Raw genomic sequence first — 19,705 nt, 5'->3', positions numbered from 1 at the left:
CAATATAGGGATTGGCATAATGAGGGACAGTGTCTAGAGAACCTTGTGAAATTTGTACACAAGTGTTACGGGCTGAACTGTGTCCCCCCAAATTCATATGTTGAAGTTCTAACTCGCAGTTCCTTAGCATAGGACTGCGTTTGCAGATAGGGCCTCTAAAGAGGAGATAAAGTTAAAATGGGGCTTTTAGGGTGGGTCCTAATCCAATATGAATTGTGTCCTTATAGGAAGAGGCAATTTGGACACTCAAAAGAGATGCCAGGGATGTCTGCACACAGAGGAAAGAGCATGTGAGGACACGGCCAGATGGTGGCCACCTGAAGCCAAGGAGAAAAGCCTCAGGAGAAGCTGACACCTCAGTATTAGACTTCCAGCCGCAGAACTGTGGGAAAATAAATTTCTGTTGTCTGGTATTTTGTTGTGACAGTCCTGGCAAACCAATACAATACACATATAGAGAAAAAGAAATGTAGCCCAATGTAGGTATATGTCCATTGCTGTATGTCATAGTTTCTAGGAACATGACTCAGGAAATGTTCCAAAAACTTTATGTATATTCTTTTATTTAATCCTCAAAATAGCAATAATGAGTTAAGTGCTATTTTACAAAGAGGAGACTGAGTCACAGCTTTCAATAATCTAAGGTCACAGAGTTTGCCTAAAACCAGAGCCTAACCTCATAACCACTATGCTCATAACAAACATTCAGTTCTATGGGTGTGTATACAAATTGTACATCATTATTCATTAAAGAACATGAAGCCCTGAGCCCTTGTTAAGAAAGAAGGAAAAGTCATATAGACTTTAATCCGTATTTGGACATGTATGAGTACTTGTTATCAGTTCTATTTTCATAAGAACTTTTCAGTGATCATTTTCATGAGGAATGTAGATGACACATGTGGTTTTTAAAACACAAAGAGTTCTTTTTAGCATAGCCTAGACTATAATATTAGAGTCCTTTAGCCCCATCAGCTCCAAGTATCCACTGGATAATTCCATGAGCACAAATAAAAAGTAGATACAACTCAGAAGGAAATAAAAGCTGACTACATTGTCTGACCCTTAGTTAAAATGCTTAGATTTTTAACTTGAAAAAAATGTATTTCATTTTGCAACAGTAATTTGGTGGAAGGATTTGAATAGATCAAATATCTGAATTATATATCAATTTAACAGAAACTTAGTTTGATCATTTGAATTATTGTTAATCAACTATTGGTATGGAGAGGCCCTAGGGGATATAAAATAAGAAATTGATACAAATGTTGAGCATCAATTACTCATAAAAAAATTCACCTAATAAAATTAAAATAGCGTTTTAAGTTATGAAAAATACTTATTACAGGTGCCAGACACTTTCTTAGATCTGACATAGCAATTAAAAAGGCAGAATTCCAGGCTTCCCTGGTGGCGCAGTGGTTGAGAATCTGCCTGCCAATTCAGGGGACACAGGTTCGAGCCCTGGTCTGGGAAAATCCCACATGCCACGGAGCAACTAGCCCCGTGAGCCACAATTACTAAGCCTGCATGTCTGGAGCCTGTGCTCTGCAACAAGAGAGGCCGCAATAGTGAGAGGCCCCTGCACCGCGATGAAGAGTGGCCCCCACTTGCCGCAACTAGAGAAAGCCCTCGCACAGAAACGAAGAACCAACACAGCCATAAATAAATAAATAAATAAATAAATAAAATTTAAAAATAAAAAGGCAAAATTCCTTTTCTCTATTTTTTATAAATATGAGAAAATGTTCACTAAAATTTATTTAATAGCATTACTTTTCATTGAAATGCCTTTTTTCTTTTTAGTAGAGCAAAAAGAAACTTTACTTGATGACCCTATAAACATAATCATAAATTCTAATTATTTAGTTCTGCTAAAGCAGTATTTTCATTAATTTACTTATCAAGTCTTTTTCTTTATGTGTCTTAAAATCTAGAATGGTTGTACTTTCAATAATTTCTCTAGCTATAAGAGTTGAACATAACCATTAGGGAAAATTTAAATAAATAAAACAAATAGTCGCATTTGTAATCCCTCCACCCCTATAGGTCACTACTATTCAGATATTGATGTATTACATTTTTCATTTGTTATTTGTTTATATGTGTTTGTGCCTGAAAATTTGATTCATGTATGCATTTATTCTTTAATTTAGCAAATATGTATTGAACAACCACTCTGTGCAAGAGCAACAGAATATACCACCCATGACTCTGTATTCTGAAATGGAAAGTTTGTTGATGGAGAGAAGGCTGAGAATCCAGATCTGGACATGCTAAGTTTGAGATGTGCATTAAACACTCAAATGGAAAAGTTGACCAGGCAGTTGGATGTAGAGCTGTGCAGTTCAAAAGACAAGTCTGGTCCAGATATATAACATTTGGGAGTAGAAGGCATTTAAAACCATAAGGCCAGATAAAGCAACAAACACATTATAATGGATAGAGAAGAGACCAAGGACAGATCCCTGAAGCACTTAAGAGGGTGAGGAGAAAAGAAGAACCAGGAAATGTGACAGAGAAGGTGCAACCAGTGAGGGAGGAGGGAGAGCGAGGGAATGAGGTGTCTAGAAGCCAAATAAAAGAAGGTTAATAGGGGCTTCCCTGGTGGCGCAGTGGTTAAGAATCTGCCTGCCACTGCAGGGGACACGGGTTCGAGCCCTGGTCTGGGAAAATCCCACATGCCACGGAGCAACTAAGTTTAATATAGTAGGAGAGAGTTTTGGCTCTGATAGTGCTCCTAGGGCAAGTATGAGAATAAGTAAGAAGTGACTGTTGGATTTAAGGTGAGGAGGACATAGGTGATCTTGATGAGAACAGTTTCCATGGAGTATTATGGAGGAAAACTTGGCCCCAGTGGAATGAAGGGAGAATGTGAGAAGAATTAGAGTGAGTGTGTATAGGCCACTCTTTCCTGGAGTTCTGCTGAAAGGAGAGTTAAAAAAAGAAGAAAAAAAAAAGTGAGTGGTACTCCAGGAGAAGGTGGGAAAGGGCTCAAAATAAGTTTTTCTTTTAAAATGAGAAAAATAATATATGGTTTGAATAGTAATTGAAGTTAGCTAAAGGGAAGCAAAAATGTGGTGTAAGAAAGAGGGGGGAATTGTGATGCTCATGAGAAAGAAAGGAAATGGGACATCCTTTAGTCAGATCTATGAAAAAATGAGTTCTGGAAATAGGCAGAAGGGCAGAATATGTGAGGGCAGGTGAGGTTAGTCATGATTAGTGACAGTCTGCAATGATCCCTTTTGACGACTGAGGAAATGGAGTAGGGATGGGAGGGGATAGGTCTGGAAGGATCAAGGCTAATGTTCATGAATTTCAGGTGAGAACAATCAGGGTGGTTATTTTCTCTGCTCATGTTCATCTGATTGGGCACAGGAAAAGAGTAGGAGAAATTGTGGATTTAGGTGGTTATTGGCTAGACCATGAAGTGGCAAAGAAAGCAAAAAAAAAAAAAAAAGATTTTTATCCAAGTGTTCTCATTTAACATTAAGTCATAAGCCTTTTCTGTGTCATCAAATATCATTGTAAACGTTTTAATGTCTGTAAATTGTTGGGCTGCACCCCACAGACCTGTAAGCCCATCCTCGAGATGGGAGACAGCGACAGAGACATCAACGGTTTATTGGGTAGGGAATCCTACCTGTCTGAAGCAAAAGGTCCTACAGCAACAGCCCATCATGTATGGCAGGCAGGCAGGCAGGCAGGCAGGCAGGCAGGACGGCAGGACGGCAGGACGGCAGGATGACAGGACAGCAGGACAGCAGGCAGGACACGATAGCAAGCTTACTCGGGGGAGAAAGAGGCTACCATTTATAGAGGGAATTGACCTCAGGTTGGCTCATCAGTTACCTGAGAAACCAGTGGCTGGGGCAGGGGGCAAGCATGTTGGCAGTTACTGATTAAGCCCAACGATTAAGAGGATTGGATAGTCATGTGAGTAGGGTGTAAGTGAAGCAGGGTCTGGTGGAGCAGAAGATGTACAGAGAGCAAGAGAACAGCCATCTTGAGTGGCCTGACCATCCATAAATAAATACATGAACAATAGGTTTAAATATTTCCCTATTGTTGGAGTGTTTTAAATGTTTTGACTTATTATGTATACTATTTCAATAATTATTGAATTTGAGGATCAAAATTGAGAACCAATTGAAAGAAGAAAGGTATCTAAAATCACAAAAGAAATTGCAAAGGAATAAATTATTTTAGTGAAGAAGCTATTGCTATAAAGCAATTCATTCCACAAAATTCAGTGGCTTCAAAAACAGCAGCTAATTTTTCACTCATACGTCTGCAATTCAGGTAGAGCTTGATGGGAATATCTTTTCCTGCTTCAACATCCATCATACAAAACAACTTTGACTGGAAAAATTACTTCCAAAGTGGCACCATTTACGTGGCTTTTGCTGCTGACTGTTGGCTAGCGGCAGAGCTGAAGATATTTGAAAGATTATAATATATCTTAGAAATCAATATTTCATGATGGATATAAATTCAGATTTGACTGGAAGAGTTTTCATATATTCCGTTTGTCCAAAAAAAGCCTTTTAAAAACTTAATTCTACTTTCCTTGGATAATTATTTTTTGCCTCAGTTGTGTTGGAATTTCTTTCCTATCTCTTTTTAGTATACTTTGCTTTTCTTTGTATGGCCTATTAATATGAATACTTATTTATTTTCATTCTCTATTTATAAATATGAAAATTTTCAAAACTATGCTTGTACCTCTGAAAAGAGTTTTGGACATATACAGCTTACCATAATGTTGGCTGCTAAATAATCAGTCATCATAATTTGCTATTTTATACAGTACTTTCTAGCAGAGATTTGCTTTGCTTTGTTCCTTTTCTGTGTTTATTTTCAACTTGAGGTGTTTTTTTTTAACATCTAACTTTGATGATTTAATTAAAAATGGAAACTAAAACTTCTTCTTTGAGAAATACACTGACGTTTTATTTGTGATGTGATCAAAGTTCACATTTTTTGAAGAATTTTTCATGAACCCTTTATATGAAGGTGTATTCTCAATTTTTAGTTGCTAGGTTTAATGTTTCCCCTTCAATTTAACCTAGTGATTACTCAAATATTTTCTTTTATTCTAAGTGTATTACACCAATTACTTCATTGGCTAAAGTTTTTAATATGTAACAAAATCTTTACAACAGACTGATGGTTGAGAACTGATATATAACAACAACTCTTGTAGAAATGCAATATTTTCATTCCAATTAATAATCTGTTACTGGGCTTCCCTGGCGGCACAGTGGTTGAGAGTCCGCCTGCCGTTGCAGGGGACACGGGTTCGTGGCCCGGGTCTGGGAAGATCCCACATGCCGCGGAGCGGCTGGGCCCGTGAGCCATGGCTGCTGAGCCTGCGCATCCGGAGCCTGTGCTCCGCAATGGGAGAGGCCACGACAGTGAGAGGACCGCGTACCACAAAAAACAAAACAGTACCACACACACAAAAAAATAATAATCTGTTACTATACAATTAGTATTTGGGAAAATATAATCTGAAAAATCCATTCACTGTAAAGCCGTACAAACAACTTAAAAGACCATTTTATGATTTCTTTATTATTGTGGAATAGGAAAGATATCAATCTCTTACACCTAGAATCACTCTGTGCCCTAATCCTAAATTATATATTGCTTCTGGGTGTTAGAAAATTTTATATATGAATTTGATTTATCTCTCCCTAATAGTTAAAAATACTTAGGAAATACTCTTTGAATGTATGAAGACCTAAAATGACAGTTCTTTTATTCACAGGATGCCTCTTCCTACACATGCAGCATCTAATATTTAATGGTATCTCTTTTGATAAAGTACATCTTCAATATTCATGATTTTATGATTTCATCAATTGTACAAATCATTTTATCCACCTGGATATAAAGTATAAAAACACTATATTAATCATGTCATTAATAGCACTGCAGTCTGAACATGTTTTTTGAAATCACATATCCTGTCTTTTGACTCTCATTTTGCAGAATAGACCTCAGGATATATTTTTACACTGTTATTGTAATTTTCATTAGAAGAGTATTATTTAGTTCTGTTAATACTTTAGCACAGGAACTATTAATTAAGTAATCATGTTTCCTAAGTTTCTTATTGATAAGTTAAAAAAATTAAATGACATATCTGTATGAATTATTACCAAAGTCACAACTATTTGACCTTCATCATTTGGAAACTAAGAAAATGACTCAGGCTATTTCTCTGGATCACGAGAATGCTTTCTCTGTGAACTTCATTAACATAGGTATTTTTCTGTCTTCTGGTTTGGAATTACACTTGTCACAACTCATTTTCAGTGTGAATTAAACGCTTCCTAGGTAATATAAATAGATATATTCTTGCAGGCAGGGCTCACTAATAGCTAACTATTCTTACCGACCAGCCTCTGTGGTAGAATTCGTGAGGTTTGTAGGTATATTTTAATGTCATTTCAACAAATGAACCTCTGTGACCAAGAATAAGCCTAGATTGTAGAGATGGTTTACTGGGCTGCCAGAACTATTGGAAAAGTGAAATAGATCTTTTTTGTTTGTTTGTTTGTTTTTTAACAAATCATGTTTATATTTTAAGTTTACTATTATTATTCGTAACTTCATTTTTTTCTTTTATTATAGCTCTAAATATTATTTTCATCTTCAGTCTTCAGCAGGTTACTTTTTCCCCTCAAATGTAACTATGTACTATATCAGAGAGTGAATCATTTTTATTGCCATAAAGCACTATATTTAATTCCCCCAAGTAAAGTCATATAGTAAAGACGAGTTTTATTACATTCTCTATTCTACAATTTAAAATACTAGTACTTTGTTAATAGTACTGCTGTAGTATTTGTCAGTTTTTAAAGACCCAATGTCCATGTGGGAAACTTTAATGTTAACCTTATATTCCTTCCAAAGAAATCTACATATCTTGACAATTACACAAACACACATACACACACATGATATCTCTGCAACTGAAAATGTAATCTAAATATGTGTCAGCATGTACTGTTATGAGTTAGATCTGTGACAGCAGATTCTTGACTAGAATCCTGTGTTCTCCATTTAGTACCTGTTTATCCTTTTGTAAGCTACTAAATTTTTCCAATTTTTGAAATTCTTACCTGTTCAATGGGGTTTTTACCCAGGAACACTGTGAAGATTTAGGGACATAACATACAAAAAGGATGAGGTCCTAGTACTACGTAAGCAATTGCTTTATATTAACTATTTATTGTGGTATTTTTTCATATCAATGTACTTTTAAACGAAAGATAAGGATATATGCATATATATGTCTTTGTAAAAAAAAAAAGTTACCACAATTTAAGCAGTATCATGATGAATATCACAAGGAAATCTAAACAGGCTCTAGGTATTTCAAGAAGAGAAGATCATTTTTAAGTGATGCTTTCTGAAAGGACTCCATGAATGAATAACATCCTTCCCAGTCACTGAAACAGATTCACAAGTTTATTTTGTTATTAAAATAAAATATATGGATAACTGATTGGCTGACCAAAGTGTACTTTCAATAACACTAGAATTAGTACATATTTTTGAATTAAGAATGGATTTAATTCAATGTATATAAGCTTTATAATTTAATTCTCTATTATCTCTGAGTCCTTCAGGTGTGTTTGAGATGCAAAGTACAATTGTTTTTTAAAGTCACAGGTTAAAAAGTATGTGAAATACTTTAGGAAACATTTCAATTGGTTGCTGCACAGATAATAACCTTCAGCATGTGGTCGTGAATTAAATGCAAAATAACATCAGGAGCCCTGCTTCAAGAAATAATTAGGCCTTCTGCAGAGCCACTCAGTAAAATTACATTATTGTGTTCAACTGAGAGGAGCTGTGTAGAATCGTATTTGTAAAATATAATTGCAGGGACAGCTGGCCTGAAAAAGGACGAATCTTAATAATACACGTTGCTGAGGTTGTTGGTTGTTTATTGCCCATTATGAGAGTGGTTGATGAGAAGAACAGTCATCTGTTGCATGGGAAAGAGAGATGAATTCAGGAAAATGATGATGTAGCTTCTCATGCAGTTTAACTGAATTTTAAAGTGAAATGTATTGTTAGCCATGCAAGCAACATGCCTGGAGGATTTGTGCTCCTTGCTCCCACTCCTGAAGCTTCAAATCTTCTCTGTGGCCTTTCTCAGTTGGCTTCTTCTTTTATTTTCTTAACTTTCCTCTTGTAATGTAAACATGGGAAAGAGAAAGTGGTGGAAGAACAAAGGAAAAGCATACAAAATAGCTCCACCCCTTCTGCATAAAGCTTTAATAGGGAAATGGTACCACACTGAGATTTTTTGAATAGATTGATAATAGCATGTTCATTTAAACCAAATGGGGAGCCACTGTATGTTTTGCCATTTTAAAGTCAATTTCACTTTTACTTAAAGGCCTTCTAGACTTTTTTTCCACCCTTTGTCAAATAGGATGATTGATTTTATCAACATAGTGTTTCAATGCCATTATAAACTTACATGTGCTAAAATAAATGTCTTGACACCCTCAGGATCATGAATTATACAGATTATCACATGAAGTGTGGAGGCTAGTATTTCACATACAATTTACTGTCATGTGAATTAAATCAAGGGAAGAAAAAGAAAAAATTTTGGTTGATTATCAACTCCACAGAGAGCTATAAGATTTAATATGACATTCAAAAGCAAGTTAATTTTTAAATGGCTTTTGATTATACAAGTGAATATCAAGTAAATATTTGAGGTAATTATCCCTTAAAACCAAAACATTAATAAATGCATTTTATTAGTCTTTATTGAGAACTGAATATTTCTATATTGAAATGAATATGTCTATATTAGACAATGTCATAATACCTTTCTCTTTTAAAATATTGGGGTGACATAATTTTATTTCTAAAAACAAAGTTTGTAATTTTCAGGTAAAATATCTAAAGACAAAGTTTTAATTCTTCAGCAAATATTTATTGAGGCACTGTGTGAGAGTCACTGTTCTATGCAGTAAACAAAACACAGTACACTCAGGGAAGTGATATGCAAAAGTGAAGGTGGACATTTGTAATGTCAGCAGTGATAAATGTAACAAGAAAATTAAGCAGAGTAAGGAGATCAGTAAAGCATGTACACACAGGTTGGTCAGGGAAGTCCTCTCTGAAGAGGTGACATTTAAGCAGGGCCCCATCTTTGATTCTGGTGGGTTTTTTTTTTGCAGAATTATTTAATATTTTTATTATTCTGAAATTGAGGGGAAGCCAAAGCTGCCAGAAAATTGTAAGATATACACGGAGGAATTCTGTTCTATCACAGGAAACCAAGTCAGATGACTTGGATATATGTATAGATGAGATTCACAGAATGTTTTTATTAACTTCACTTATACAGAAAATATGATTTGAATGAAGCAGTGGGAGATATTAGGAACCGGTTTTTGAGTTATTATATCTTATGATCTTATGAATCAAGAATTCAGGAAGAGCTCAGCTGGGCTATTCTGTCCTGTGTGGTTTCGACTAAGGCCACCTTGGTGTTCAGCAGAAGACAGGCTCATCTGGAAGGTCTAAGGTGTCTTCGTTCACACATCTGGAGCCTTGGTATGGATGACTAAAAGGCTGAGGTTGGCCAGGGGCTGCCAAGGAGGGTGACTATACGTGCCAGTTAGCATGGCAGGCCCAGGGTTGTCGGGATTCCTGTGTGGTGGCTCAGGGTTACTCAAGAGAATGTTCCAAGAAACAGTAGGTAGATGTTTCTAGACTCCTAAGATCTAGACCCACCCAGCACCTGCCCACAGCATCATTGTGCTGTATGTTATCGATCAAAGTGGTCACAGTACACACACAGATTCCTAGGCTCCAATTCTTCATAGAAGCAGAGTCAAAGAGTTTGTGGCTACCTTTAATCTGCCATAATATCCGTTTTAAAAATGACAAAATTTACTCAAAAACAGTGATAATAAGCAAACGAACCTAAAGTGATTGGATAGCTCTATAGATTTGTTGCATTTGGTGTGGGTGTATGTTTGTGTGTATAGTATTTGAACCAAACCTAAAATGATATTGGTGTCATTAGAATATGGCATTTTCCCAGTTGTATACTCTAGAACCCATAAATTAAAATCCGGTCGGAGAAACATTATTTAATTATATATTGAGTGTAGTGACATGAATCTATGAAATACAGCAAAAATTAATGCACTATTGGTGTTTGTCTTATAAAAGGAGATTTATAGATGGTTTATTTTCACCTCCATGCTGATTTTAGGATCTTTCAACTCTCATATAAAAGATACAATGACCACTCATTGTGACATACTGATCTTTATTTTTAAATTCCCACTGAAAAAAATTGTAAGCATGATGCCCATATTTGACTTAAAGGCTGTGTCGTATCTGCCTGAGAATTAATTTGCAAACCATTGTTTTGGTAGCCCTGAGCTGTCAATCCAGTCAGTATGGTCTCTGCTTCTGATGTCTTCTTTGATAGATAATTCTAAGTTCCAAGCAAATCACTCAACCAATTTTACCTACAGTAGCAATAAAATCATCCTAGTATTTTCCCTAACTGTGGTATATTTTTTATTCACGTTCGTTCACTAGGTCTACTTTAATAGGACAGATAAGATCACTTAGAATATCTGCTATAGCCATGGAAGTGCTTAATTTAGGGATTAAGGATTTATAATAATTGGGACCTAATGGTAGTTATGAGTTAATATTTTTAAATTAATATTTTCTATGTAAAAATGCTTTATCTAAGATATTTAAATAGCCAAACTTTTACTGTGATATTGTTATATCTTTGTTAAATTAACATTTGTTAAGTGGAGCACAGGGTACTGAATGATGAGTTATGGTTCAACTACAGACCACAAGAAAGTTGAATTAGAGAAGATTATTACTCACAGGTCCTGGGGGAAGTACATGGCACTCTCAAGAAGTTACATGGATTTCTCCAGATATATACCCAGGAGTGGGACTGCAGGATTATATGCTATTGCAGCACTATTTATAACAGCCAAGACATGGAAGCAACCTAAATGTCCATTGGCAGCTGAATGAATAAACATGTGGTATATATACAAAATGGAATACTACTCAGCCATAAAAAAGGATGAAATAATACCATTTGCAGTAATATGGATGGACCTAGAGATTATCATACTAAGTGAAGTAAGTTAGAGAGAGAAAGACAAATATATGATACAGCTTATATGTAAAATCTAAAAAAAATGATACAAATGAACTTATATACAAAACAGAAATAGACCAACAGACATAGAAAACAAATTTATGCTTACAAAAGGGGAAAGTAGAGGGTGGGAAGGATAAATTAGGAGCTTGAGATTAACATGAACACACTACTATATATAAAATAGGTAAACAGTGACCTACTGTATAGCACAGGGAACTATACGCAATATCTTGTAATAATGTATAAGGGAAAAGAATCTGAAAAATAATATATATATATATATGTGTGTATATATATATATATATATATATAGGGAAAAGAATCTGAAAAATAATATATATATGTGTGTGTGTATATATATATATATATATATATATATATATAACTGAATCAGTTTGCTGTACATCGGAAACTAACACACCATTGTAAATCAACTATACTTCCATTTAAAAAAATTAAATTAAAAAAAGTTACATAGAGAGATCAAGACAGAGTGCAGGCAGAGAAAGAGGCAGGCCCTGGAGCACATGCTTTTATTAGGGTTCCTGGGAGAAGTGCTTTGGGGTTCCCAGGCTAAGGCAAGATTGGTTAATTCAATTCAAAAGCGTGGGGTTTTGGTAAGCTCTACAGGGGTCTTATCTAAAGGGAGCACACGGAGAAGGCAGTGAGAGGTGGGAAAGATTGTTGATCAAAAGAGCTGTTGGGGAAGTATTATCAGAAACTTAATTTGCTTGTGACTCTGCGGACTGTTATTTGGGGCACTTTCATTAGGGGCTAGTGTCAGTTTAATACCCCCATAGGCTACTTAACAAAACAAAATGGATGCAGAGGCAACAATACCATAGGGTAGCTTAGCTAAACTCTCAACATATATATTAAATAACAAAATGTAAAATTCTAGAACAGTGTTGGCTCCACTATAACAGTTTTCTGAATTATCTAAATTCTGGTCTGTTTGGACAGCAAGATTTATATTTTTCCTGAAATCACTTGAGGTTTAGCAGGGATTCCTATTTCTTTATATTTAGGAAAATCTGAAGATAGCTACGTGTGCTATTCTGAATGCAACACACTTGCTTTTGACATTTTCTTTCATTTTTTTCCATGTGAAGTCCCTCTGACACTAGGTGTGACTAGAGCCTATATTAATAGGATCTTTTAAGACAACTTCTCCTAACTTATTTCTAAGGTAAAGAACCTGGAAGACATATGTCTGCATGAGTTGGAAAACAAAAGTTCCACTTGCATTTTTGCTCATTAAACATACAAAAATTATTCAGAAACTGACCCAAGACTCATGCCAGTTGGAATAAATTAAAAAGGAAATGACTTTCTTTCTCCTTGTGCTGGCCTTATGGAACAGTCTCATTTACTCTTCAAAACATGTTATAAAGTTTGATCTTGACCAGGAAGTTGAGAGAACGTAATCACAGTCTGTTCTCTTTAAACTGGCTGGGTCTGCCAGCCAACTTCTCTTCTGGCATTCCCAGACTCAAATTAGTCTTGTGATTAATTAATAACCACTTTAATTCCTTTCTTGAAAAGCATGATAAAAAATATCATATCCCAACATTTAAATGCCTAGCATTTAATGTCATATAATCACCTGAAGGTGAAAATAATATCTGCCTGGCTTGATTTCAGAGTTACAGGAATATCTGGGTCTAGATATTTGGGAATATTTGAAAGCCTAATGAAATTTTTGGGTTTTATTTTTTTTCAAAGTTATTCTCTTTTTTTCTGGGCTTTGGCATTAGGTAAGTCTATCTAGAGATGATTTGATAACAAGTGATTTTTATAGGAAGCACTCATAGCTTTGAGCAATTTATAGGAAACATTCATAGCACTGAGTGTTCTTTTAGATTTACCCATTTTATTTTCTAGAACCCAAAGGTAATTTTTATAGTGGTGGATCCATGAGCATTAAAAAATAAGTGTTAATCCTTATTGAGTTGCTACTCTAAGTGCTTCTTTGTGTATTAACTCATTTAATCTTCATGATACCCCTATGAGGAAGATACTTTTTTGAAGGGGAATAAGGAGTCATCCCCAAATATAGATGGGGATTCTGACCCAGAGAAGGTCACAAAGCCAGTAAATGGTAGAATCAGGATTTGAAGTCAGCCTGTTCAGCTTGCCTGGTCCTTATCTGCAATATTGTTCTTCCTCTCTATATTAGATTTAGGAAGAACTATCTGTAGAGATTCAGTGGCCTTAGGATAACTCATAATAGAACCAACATATTCAAAATTGCTTGATATGAGTCATTATGTAATTTTCAAGTTTTCAGGTCTATGAACTTTGTTTATGCTAAACTCAATACCTTAGAGCATGTAGGAATATATAATCATAACCTCTTTTGGCAATGGACACTCCTATTCATAATTTCCCATGTACAATATACGAGAATCATTTGGACAGAAATATATGTATATATATGCATATAATAGGAAAATGTTATTATGATTATTATATTTTAAAATATAATTTTCCTTTTAAGTTTACCTTGTTTGGAGGAGTTTCTAGAAGGAAAAAAAAATAAGTCAAATTACATTTTAGAATTTCATTTTCCTAAATTAATGTTTTACCCTCAGTGACCTCATGAAGATATTCCAGAAAGGCTGGGGTCGGGGGACATCTTTAAAAGTTAGAAATATTTCATGTATTTTGGTGTTCAACACCATGGACTTTCAAGTGACTGAAGCACTGCTAAGAAAAAGTAAAAATCTGATGTCAAAACAGTAATTGCTTTTTTTTTTTTTTTTTTTTTGCCATACGCGGGCCTCTCACCGCCGCGGCCTCTCCCGCTGCGGAGCACAGGCTCCGGACGCGCAGGCCCAGCGGCCACGGCCCACGGGCCCAGTCGCTCTGCGACACGCGGGATCCTCCCGGACCGGGGCTCGAACCCGCGCCCCCCGCATTGGCAGGCGGACCCCCAACCACTGCGCCACCAGGGAAGCCCTGCTTTTTTTATATTTGCAACTGATCATAGAACTTAAGAGAATTTTGATCTTATGGATATGTCAAACACATAGTATTAGATATATAGCCAAATTTACTTTAGGAAATTTTCAAGATGATTTTAAAATCATCTTAAAATTAGTTTTTATATTATAGACCATGGAAATATTTCTTAAATATAACGACAGAAATAGCAAGATAACATTTTTCAAATTGGCTGTTTCTTAAAATTTGTTAAACAAAGACTTCCTTGTGGAATTAAAAAAAAATTAACACATCAGCAAAATATGCTAGCTAACTTTTAGCATGTGTGAGATGACTAGCACATTTTACTTAAATTGCTATTACACAGTGTGGTGTTTCTGCTCTGACTACCTAAGGTTTGGACTTATTAAAGTATAAATTCAAGAAATTTTTATTTGAAAGAATAATAACTAGGTCCCCAAATAGGTCCTCCTTATGATCTCCTCAGAAGTGAACAGTTTTTTTTCTTTTTTTCCAGGTTGTTTAGCTTTAGCATTTGGTCAGTGAGTCAATAAATATAGAAGTTATGACTTCTATGGCTATTGTAAAACATTCGATGCTTGGTGTGGATATAAAAGAGCAGGAGATTTTGAGACTTTATCTTGCCAATGTTTTGTGAGAACATCAGAATGTCCCTGAGGCTGGGACCATATGTTTTTCATCTTGAGTCTAGCACATTTTCTGACACATAGTAGGCAGTTGAAAGTATTTGTTGAATGGAAAAATGACTGAATGGCTGAATGTACTAAACTGTTCCTACTTAACATTTACAGGTTATTTTTTAAACTGTTAGAGTGAGGAATATACTCATTGAAAACAGCAGAAAATATTTTCTTTTCACAAATCTCCAAGGATTTTTAATAGGTATGTTAGTTCCCCAGTGTGCCAAAAGTTTTAGTCACTGTTCTCTTTTTAATACAAGCATCAAGGAAGTCTTTGGTTAAATCTCAAAAAACTTAAATTTGTTTTTCCAATTGTTCTCTTTGCAGAAATGTTAATTCACATGTTGAATTTTCCATTGTTTACATATCATTAACAGCTTTTATGCATGATGACTGACAGTTACAAGCAATTTTTCTTAAAACAGTTCTACCTATTGAATATCATGTAACCATTATTTTATTTTACATAAACTTCTCAACAACTCTAAGATGTAGGTATTATAATTATCATTCCTATTAACTTAGGCCTAGAGTTATTAAAGAATCTGACCTAGTTTGTTCCACTATTAACGGGGCCAAACTTGTCAGATTTGAAATTGTTACTATGATCTTTGACAAGGCTATTTTTGCTGGCATTGTAGTATGTGTATGTATGTACCACATTCATTGCTTTAATGTATTTTTTTTAAATAATTGGTTCCTAAGTTATGTATAATCAATTTAGAGCCCTTGCTTTAGCAAATTCATTCCTTTACCTTTAAGTCTAGAATCAAAAGTACATGGCTGGAAATGTCAATTTTTCAGAGTATTTTATACAAATAATATAACTTATTTTTTATATTTGAAAATCTATCATATTTTCTTTTAGGTTTCCACATTCTTAAGCATATATGTCCAGAGATATAAAAGCTTGAGGAATAAAAACAAATTTTACTTTGAAGCACCAGATTTGTTTTTCATATGTTAAAGTCTTTGATTTGTTTTGTTTTCCTGATTCCCCAAAATGCTTACATAGTCCTGCCTGGATACAGACAGTTGTTTATGATATTCTAGTATTTTTCAGGCAAAGAAAAGTTTCTTTTTTTTTTTCGTACTTTTCTTTTACTAATGTAAGTCAATATACCACTAAAAACTGTGCAAGAAATACTGAATTAAGGAACAAATCAAAACCATTATTGTTTAGAGATGAGTAGAAAACACATGTATTTAAATCACCAAAAAAAGTGCTCATATTACTTCTTCAATTGGGACAATTCAGATATGACTAGTGATGGAGCAGACTCTCTGAGAGCCGTAATTTTATTCCCATTATGTCATTTGGATGCTCTTAGCTGCTTATGTAGCAGAGCCACATCATGACCATAGAACAGACTGTTTCTTATCAAAAGCAGCAGCACTATAACGTATTCTCCATAAAAAGAGAGGAAAAGTACTGCCATGTTTGCATTCTCATTATTTTTATAGCTGCTTCTATTTTCAAAGTTGAATATTCATCAGGGTGATTATTATATCCAATGCAACAGAAATAACTGTACAAATCAAAAGTTATTTTTATTATTGTAGAAATGTAACAACTGATTTAGGAGCTTAATATAAAACTCCAATTCTATTATAGTACTCTTATATCCATATTTTTGCTTTAGACTGTCTAGATGGACAAATAAATTGACCACTTTAATCAATATGTCACATTTATAAGTCAATAAAATTCATAAATTTATATGGATGGATTTCCCTGATTGTTTATGCAGATAATCAATCCTTTAGTCTATCTACATATTTATGAAGTAAATTAGAGAATAAATGAATGAACTAAGCCTACTTCAGCTGTTTGTGAGAAAAGCCAAATCAATGAGGCAGTGAGACCATAGTGAGAGACCATGGATGCCCATTTGAATATTATAGGTCCTAAGAGAGAAAATCTTTTCCTTATTTTAATTATTGATGTTCATTGGCATAATTTGAAAATTATTGATTTAGGAGTCAGAGGCCTGATTGCTGGTTGGTTCTGCCATACAATACTGTGTGACCTGTTGTCATTTATTTAACCACGTTAGATCCCAATTTCATCATGGAGACCATCACAACTTTCTTTGACTCATAACTTTGTGGTGACTATCAAAAGATATAAGATACTGTGCAAAAAATAAAAACATTGTAAAAACTGCAAAGAGCCTTAATAATAGATTTTTCTTATTAACATAAAATCAAAAATTATCTGGAATTTGCCTCATTTAGATGGAACCCTAAACCCCAGTAGCCTGTTTCTTTTTAAACCTTCGTAATTTTCCATGTCTACCCCAAGAATAGCAAATAGGAATTTTCCTTGAGGAGTTTACAGATCATAGCGATTAACAAGGCAAGTGAGCATCTGTCATTAGATCAGATGACTAAACTAAAACCATTATTTCAGATTGCCTTAGGTCTCATGTACTCAAACCAGCAGCAGTAGTCTTGTGTGTATGTGTGTTATGTGCACGAGCTTCTTTGGGCTTGTGTGAATTTTTGCCTTTATAATAAATATATATTATCCTTTCAACAAAATATATAAAATTTCAACTTCTGAATAATCCACTACATGTTGGAACTATTCTTAGCCAGTACTCTACGTCTTAGAGGAAACCTCTCACACAAAGAAAATAGATTTATGTTTCCCACAGGACAGCAGAGCTGGAAGACATTATACAGAAGAAACAACTAGTTTGTTCAAAAGGACCAGTATTGAAAAGACACACATTTTATGTTATCATGTAGAAATGACGAATGATACTTCTTGTAGATGGTATCAGATAACAATAAGAGGAAGCATATCTGACAGCTACAATATTGAGCCCAATTAGACAAAATGGGACAGCAGTACCTAATGGACAGCACACATCTGTAGTTACAATGTGAAGTACTCCATGGAATTTGAGAATTACCCAAGAAAGTGTAGGGAAATTTCACACAATCTGACTTTGTCTCTAGTTGATATTTCAGTTGCAGAGACACCATAAACCTGTTTTGATGCTGGAGTAACAACACTCCACCAAAAAAATCTAAGTATCATAAAACGAATGTTGTGATTACTAGAAAGAAAGAAAATGTTGTATATTCAAGACAGAAATAACTTTGTTTTCCAAGTAGTTAACGATAAGAATATATACTATTTCTTTTGTTGCAAAAGTAGATTCAGTCTTGAAATATAAAAATAAAATTCAGCGATACAAATGGCAAGGAACTAATTTATGATGACCTCATAGATATGTACTCTTTATTAAGAAACTAAAAAATGACAGTGTTTAAGTTGTGCTGGGCTTCAGCAGCTGTGATTGTATTATTATAATCAGCTATCTAATTATGTTGGAATGGTGCAAATTTTTTTATGTTTAATAGCTCAGTGGTCAAGATACCTAAAACTAGCACAATTAGAGATTTGAAAATGAAAGTAACTTAGTCTAAAACTTTTTAGAACAATATACATATATTTTTGTAAACTAATGTAAAACTGATTTTAGTATTAATCTGTTGTTCAGTTTCAACTACACCTATTTGGAGAGTTGTGACTACTTTCCTATTTGGAGAATTGTGACTAAAAATAAATTAATTACCCTTTCTTTAATCAGCACGTTTAACCCAAGAAACTTCATTTACAGTGTCTAGTTTTAAAATAAACCACAATGCAATGAACAAATACAATAACTGAGTACTGAACCTATATTTTAAAACCTCTGATATATTTTTTTCTCTGATGTTAGGAACAATGAAGTAAAACTTAAGAAATATACAAAAAGATGTTGCAGTATTTTCTTCTATAAAATTGGCAAACAGTGTTTACTGTGAAGCCAATAAGGGCATTTGGTATGATCTCCATCATACCACTTTTTTTTCCAGCATGCTTTCAAGTTTCCCTAAGTTACACATGCTATTTGGGAAAGAGAAACATAGGCAAATTTAGTAGCATAATTGGAAATGAATGGGTCATCACGTGTGGTTGTAATATAAAATATTTTAGGAGTAAAGCAAGTAAAGCATAATGGTTTAGATCTGTTGCTCTCAAACTTTAGTGCACATCAGAATCACTCAGTAGTGACTCCTGAGTGGGCCCAAGGATTTTTATTTCTAACAAGTGACAAGGTGATGTTAATACTTCTGAATCAGGGAGCATACTTTGAGAACTACTAGTTTAGAGGTCCATGAGTTGCTAATTTTACTTCTGAATTAAAGTTAGTTACAGAATGTAAAAAATTTTATTGCTTATAATTAGTAGAACAAGATGTTCAATTTTAGCCTAATGTTAAAATCCTATGAGTGAAAGGGTAATTGAATATAAACTTAAAGGGTATATTGAGAACAGATTTATTACAATGGAGTCTGCAGTTCATATGACTGTATAACAGAGTGCCTGCTCAGAGCCCTAAAGATGAAAGCACTGTTGATATTGGCATAAGACCAAGACACTCCTAAGAGGAATAACTAAAGCAACAATCAGTGCTTGTTGATATGTTATAGTAACATATCAACAATACACCCCAAATGGAGACTAGAGGAGCAAAGCAACACCATGTGACAAAGTTAAAGGAGATGCTGTGTAAGAAGAGACAAAAGAAAGGTTTTTGAAGTCTCTATTTGAAGAGTGACTACAAATGGTCATGAATTGGTACATAGATCAAGGGTATCCAGCTGAAGTGGATAGGGGGAGTTAAAAGTCCACCTCCAATCCTTGCACCCAGATACCTGACATTGAGGCAGGGGTGCAGTTTTAACTGCACAAAATCATCATTTGTCCAAATGGTACATCTTTTTCTATTTCATCTCCCTACTTCAGGAGTCTATGTTTTATTTTATTATTTTTTATTTTATTTTTTAATGAAGCACAGCC

This window comes from Lagenorhynchus albirostris, chromosome 5 (assembly GCF_949774975.1).
Source record: "Lagenorhynchus albirostris chromosome 5, mLagAlb1.1, whole genome shotgun sequence".
Lineage (NCBI taxonomy): Eukaryota > Metazoa > Chordata > Mammalia > Artiodactyla > Delphinidae > Lagenorhynchus > Lagenorhynchus albirostris.
This window is presented reverse-complemented; position numbering follows the sequence as displayed.